Below are 6878 nucleotides of genomic sequence, written 5' to 3'. Positions count from 1 at the left end.
GTAATGAAAATGTTCTAAAATTACATAGTGGTGATAGTTGCAAAACATTGTAAATATTCTAAAAGCCCCTAAATTGTACATTTTAAGATGGTTAAAATGGTATATTTTATGTTATGTAAATTTTATCTCAATTTAAAAAATGGTTTTTATATTACCATTTGTCGCGGCCTGGATTGCAGAACCGGGGATGGACACAGAAAGAAACACACAGACACACACAAGGACATACAAGACTGAAGTAGTCAATTCTACCAGTCGCTTTATTATATAATTTTTCTATGTCCGGCAGCTACTTCCTGGTACATGACTACCTTGGGCGTCTTGAGGAAACACATTTTCATTCCTTCCAGATGATTGCTTAAGGGAAGCAGACGTTTGCATCTTAACTTCTTGCATCTTAACTTCTTTGTCTCATTACCGTATGCAGGACAACGAGATGCCTTGGCTTGTTTGCAAGACCCCAGGCGCTTGGTTATCTATCATAAAGCTATCTGTCAGATGCCTTGGCTTGTTTGCAAGACCCCAGGCGCTTGGTTATCTATCATAAAGCTATCTGTCATGAGGAATAGTTCTGTTTATCCAACAGGCCGTGTGCGGACCTGTTGACCTCTGGCACCAAGGAGAGCACACCCAGTTTCGCTGACTCTGGGCTTAAGCCAATTTTGCTCAGGGACGGCCCCTACACCATTCATCTTTATGTCCCCTGGAGTATTTAAGGAGATATCATTAAGAAGGTGATTTTTTTAAAAAGGGAAGAATATTTAATGTGGTCTTAATGCAAAAGTGAAATGATTTGAGTAACCTCCATAAATTATAGTTAGTACAATTTGCATGCGGGACAAACCATATATAAAACAGCAATTTATTTTTCCATAGAAATTCCAAGAATAGCCTAGGCCCAACTAAAAACAGTTCCAAAAATCTTGGGATTACACTTGGCTGAAATGCAATTTGGCAAAAAACACTAATGGTGAACTACAACTAACCAATTAGTACATGAAAAAAATCCTAATTAAAATAAAACACTATTTTTAAACCATGTTCTTAAAATGTTAATATCCACCGTTGACAAAGGGAAATACTTGTCATTTTCCATTATGTGAAGGTGGACATATACCTTTATAATCCTTTCTGGAGGTTAATTTGACAACATGTATAATACATACCTATATTTATCCTGGCAAAATGATTGGAATGATGTATTCTAAGTGGTGAACGTAGAGATAAAGTTTGGCATTTTTCTCTTTTTCCCTTATCTCCTAATTTTTCTACGATAAACATAAGTATTGATTTTTTAATAGAAAATAATAAAAGTATCATTTAACTTTTTGACAGTTCATTTGGGAGTGGAGAGTGGAGCCAGTTGTTGAAGTCAACTTGTTATTATTTTTTTTTAATTTTAAGAATAAACTAGAACTTTTTTGATATGCCTAGAATAAATACGTAATTAGAGAATGACTCATGAGATATTATACAAATCTTCCATGCAAAAGTGCAGTATTACGTTCCTGAAAAAAGGTGAGGCAATAATCTCTTGTAATTTTAAGAACAGAATCTCCACACTTACTGAAGCGAATTGCTAAATTGCCTTCTAAAATAGTTATTCTAGTAGTGAATGGAGAGTGCCCTTTTTCCACACCCTTCCCAGCACTGAATGTATCATTATTTTTTCTCTTTGCCAATCTAACTAGCAAAATGTAGAATCTCATTTTAATTTTTATCTCTGATTGCTAGTGAAACTGAACATTTTCTAAAGTTTTACTTATTGGCTAATTATAGTTCTTCTTTTGTGAGTTGTCTGTTTCCATGTTGTATCTGTTTTTAAATTATCTTTTTTCTTGTTGATTTGTTATAATACTTTAAGGGTAAGGATCTTAACCCTTTATCTCTCATATATATTGCAAATATTTCCCCCAGTTTGCCATTTGCTTTAATGGTGTCTTATGATGTCTAAAAATGTTTAATTTTTACAAGATCAAATCTGTCAATCTTTTCCTTTATCATTTTTCCTTTGCCTTTATTATTAGAGAGTCCTTATCCACTCCAGGAGAAGAAACTATCCACCTGTGTTTTCTTCTAGTTCTTTTATGGGGTCACTTTTTTATTTAATTCTTAAAGCCATCTGGAACTTATTTAGGAGTAAGATGTGAGAGTGGTAACTAACTTTTAAGAACACATTCTCAAAACATTATGCATTACCACAGATATGTGTAAAGAAATATTTGCAATATTAAATGTATCCAAGGAACCATCACTTAATACAATGAAATTTCCTATGGTATAAGCGTTTAAACAGTTCTTTAGAATTCACTGAAAAAGGGATTGGACTGTATGCAAACTTATTTTAACAGTTTTCTCTTGGAAAAAGTGTCTTTTTACTAATAAACTTCCATATTATTTGGATGTCTTACAACAAGTATGGATTGCTTTGCTATTAAAAAATTGGAATTTTTGCAGTGATCTATAATAATGCCACTGCACTCTAGCTCAGGAGACAGAGCAAGACCCTGTCTCAAAATAAATTGGAATTTTATTTTTAAAAAAGAAAAAAGCTATGCCTTTCATTGCATGAGAAGGTGATTCCACATGTCAGAGTCAGATCTTGAATTTCACCTTTTGATGACTAAAAGTGAACAAGAGAATATCGTCGTAAGTCATAGGGAATGAATCATAAGTGCAATTACTGAATGATTAAGTAGAATTCAAATGCCAGGGGGTGAAGTGGAAATCCTACTGGGTAGAAACCAGAAACCCTAGTTTCAATGCTCCCTCTGATTCACCTACTAATCTTCCTTAGACTAATCTCTTAAAATTTCTGCACCTGTTTGTCAATGCATTTAAGATCTTATTCGATTGTTAGAAATGATGGGCTTGTGAGTTAACATATTTAAGTATTAAAAGCATTTTGAACTAAAAATCTCCATGGACAGGATCAGCAATTGCAGTTCTCAAGCAATTCAGGAAACTTAAGATGTTTTCTCAATTAAGAAGTCTCCTCTCCAAGGCGCACGCAGCTATTATTTCAGTGTGTATAAAATCTCAAAAGCCCATTGAGGGAAGTGGATTACCAGAGGTAAATGGTTTGGGAATAACAGATATGTCATTTTACTGCTAATGAAACTAAAATAATAATGTATTTTAAAAAACTTGAACTTTTTTTAATCTCTACCATGTCTGAACAAGCTTTTTCTCTTTTAACATATTTCAGCTTTTTGTGTATATATATACACACACAAAACAAAAAGATGCATGCTTTATAAATTGATGTTTACTAATATTCATACAAATATGTATAGAATAACATTAATGTGGGTCACCATGTGCTTGCTTACAAGCACATCCTCAGGTTTATCTATAGCACATTGATGACATGGACTAGGAGAATCAGGTAATAGCAAATTTGGGAAGATCATTTATGACTAAAGACTTCTGAGTCCATAATTAGAAAAGAGCTCTCTCCCTAATGAAATCTAGGCCCTCAGGCTCTAGAATATAAATTTCCTAGAATACTTTGACCAAAAGCGATGAAAAAGAGCATTTATTTGTTAATTCATTCAACAAGTATTAATTGAGCATCTGCCAGGCCCTGTACTAGGCAGTGAGGAAAATGATTATGTTGAACCATATGAAACTGCTGATATTTGGCTATTTTTGACTTATAAAAGTGGCAATTTCAAATGATTTAACCTAAGAAAATTACAGAAATTCCTTAGAGAGGGAAAGAAAATAAGATAAAGTTGAGAAGCATAAGAAAAAATGTTCAAAGGAACAACTTAGGAAAAATAAGAAAGAGTGAAAGGAGGAAGAAAAAGATAAAATTAGGAAATGGTAAAAAGGGTACATACAAGCAAAAATAGAAGAGAATAATAAAAATATATAATAATAAAACCTGACAAATTCTTAATAATTAATTTAATTCATCCAGTGTTTATTGAGTGTCCAACACTATATAAACAATCTCATGGTAGATATAATATACGCCTCAAAAGAAAAAAGACATTGTTCTCCCTATAGATGAAAGACAGATCAATATGCCCTATATTTTAAAATTCTAAATTCTGAGGATTAAAGAGAAAATGAAAAAAATATTGAGGCAGTGGCAGAGCTAAAACAGGGAAAACAGTAGTAGAAATGCAAGAAAGATACATAAATTCAATATAAATCCAAGAAAAAGAGAGCAAAGTTGGAAAGAAATAAAAAATAGAAACTCTGATAACAGAAAGATTCTGCAGTCATGTCACCTGATAACACAAGTATGAGAAATGTAAATCAAGTTATCAGAGTAGAAAGGCCACTGAAGTAAATCTAAAAATGTTTCAATATCTCTTTTGCCACATAGAGATTTTCCATCAATTTCTCACTTTATGTAATTGTGGGTGAACAATTTATAAAACATATAATTTGTGTGTGCAGACAAATTCTAAAATTTATATTTCTCTATTATGGATTTCTTTTTTATATAATATATAAATTATATAAAAGCAAGTAATTCAAGACTATCCAGAACAGGAAAGAATAAATAGAAAATTACTTAAATAGAGCCCTCTTTACATTTCTGTTATCAAGGAAGATCAAAGAACCATAGCATTTTAGCACAGCAAGGAATCTCAGAGTTCATTCAGACCCAAACCTCAATGTCTTAGAAGAGGTGGAGAAAGTTTAGAGAAGTGATTTTTCAAAGTCATCTAGCTAGAGAGAAGCAGACTTAGGACTAGAATTTATTTAATACTTACTCTTTCATTCACTTAACAGTTAGGAAATCCTGCCCTGTGCCAGGTGAGGTCCTAAAGCAGCAAAAATACAAAGAGGGGTGAATTTTGTTCCTTGGCTCTCAAGGAGCTGCCTGGGTGGGAATATTGAGGATGGGTAGGGACAGACATAAACTTTACTAAAGCCATTAGAGAATATCAGTAAAAGAAACAATACTTAAAAATCTATTTTATATCTCGAAACTCCATTAACACTTCATTTGACAGCTTCAAGCCAGGGTGATACCTAAAATAACAAAGGGGAATCTTTCTCCAAAGGAGGATAAACAGGATCCTGGTTTATAGATTTTCTGTAATATGTGTCTTTTATTACAATCAGTACCAGCAACATTAGAACTGCATTATTGTCCTTCTGAGATGCAGAATTAACGAACGATTCTCAAACACTGTTGATTGTATAGCTAGAAATAAGTAATTTGTTTAAACTCCCTTTTCATATGTTGTGTATGGAAAGTATGGTTTTGCAGTTGATGCCAAATAAACTTGTGTATAAAATAATTTGTTTACTTAGAACATCATGATTACCTGAATATGAGGTTACAAAAAAGAGGCCAAGAAATGGTGTGGCAATCAGAAAGTAAGACTATAATGATAAAATGAATCTGACAAGTGAATTAATTATAGTTGTAAAAATGCCAAAATCTGTACACAGAATGACAGTTCTGTGGCCAGCTGTGACATACATCCCTGTCATGGCCCCTTGGGGCAGCTCAGAACCACACTGATCCAAGTTTCTACATGCTCTGTAAGGATTATAAGGATTACTATTTTTTTAAGTATGACATGTAATTCTATTACTACCCAAAGCATGACATGAAACCAGATGACCTCCCATACTGTTCTATTTTATTTAATTGTTTTGTTATTAACAATCATTGTTCTTAAATGATAGAATTAAATATAAGCTCTCTCAAAAAGTTTCCTTAGATGGCTTTAAAAAAATGTTTAATATAAAATCTTTACCTATTTGTTGAATCTGAAAATACCTGCATACAGATATATAATCAACCTTGAACAATGGGAGTCTTTTCTCTTTTTTAAGAGACAGGACAATGCGGGGGGGCGGGTATTCTCCCTATGTTGCCAAGGCTGGCCTAGAATTCCTGGGCTCCGGGGATCCTCCTGCCTCAGCCTCCTGAGTAACTGGGATTACAGGCGTGCACCACTGCGCCCAGCTAACAGTAGGAGTCTTTCACTTCCCACTTGCTGACTTTACTGGGATAAATTAAAACAGCAAACAATTTATATTGAAATGTCAAGGCTAAAATGTCACAGAAACATCAAGTTCAGTAAAGTCGTATCTCCTGTTCCGAGTAGTCTAATGATATAATCATCAATGTGTCTTTAAGGATGTGGCTGTGACCTTACATTGCAGAGCTTCATGGCTGCAACCTTAACATTTCCTGTCACAGTCCTTGAGTCAATCCTCAAGCCCACACAGTAAAGTAAGTTTTCATTTCATTCTTGAATTCACTCAGGTAAGTGGGTGGGTATGTGCTCAAACTCAAAGACAAATTATCACATTAATCTGAGTCCATTAATCTCATTGCTCTGATTTTTTTCATTTCCTTTGAAACTAAATAATTCTTGACCTACTGCCCTTCATTGCTTGACAATAACTCAAAAAAAAAAAATACTAGAAAGAGTCAAGAACCAGGGTACTACTTGGCCAATGACTATTAATTTACATCTTCATGCTTCAGTATCCCTCTTTTTAAAATGAGAATGATAATATCTGGCCCAACTCTATAGATAGCCAGAACAAAAGAAATACTATCTGTGAGAACAGTTAAAATGCTTTGGAAGAAAGGCATAAGAATATTGTCACTTTAGAAAGAAAATGGGGCTGGGTGCAGTGGCTCACACCTGTAATCCTAGCACTCTGGAAGGCGGAGGCAGGAGGATTGCTCGAGGTCAGGAGTTCGAGACCCGCTTGAGCAAGAGCGAGACCCCCGTCTCTACTAAAAATAGAAAGAAATTAGCCAGACAACTAAAAATATATAGAAAAAATTAGCCGGGCGTGGTGGCGTATGCCTGTAGTCCCAGCTACTCAGGAGGCTGAGGCAGAAGGATTGCTTGAGCCCAGGAGTTTGAGGTTGCTGTGAGCTA

This window comes from Propithecus coquereli, unplaced genomic scaffold, assembly GCF_000956105.1.
Source record: "Propithecus coquereli isolate 6110/MARCELLA unplaced genomic scaffold, Pcoq_1.0 Scaffold30, whole genome shotgun sequence".
Lineage (NCBI taxonomy): Eukaryota > Metazoa > Chordata > Mammalia > Primates > Indriidae > Propithecus > Propithecus coquereli.
The sequence above is the reverse complement of the archived record's forward strand: the minus strand, read 5'-3'. Positions refer to the sequence as shown.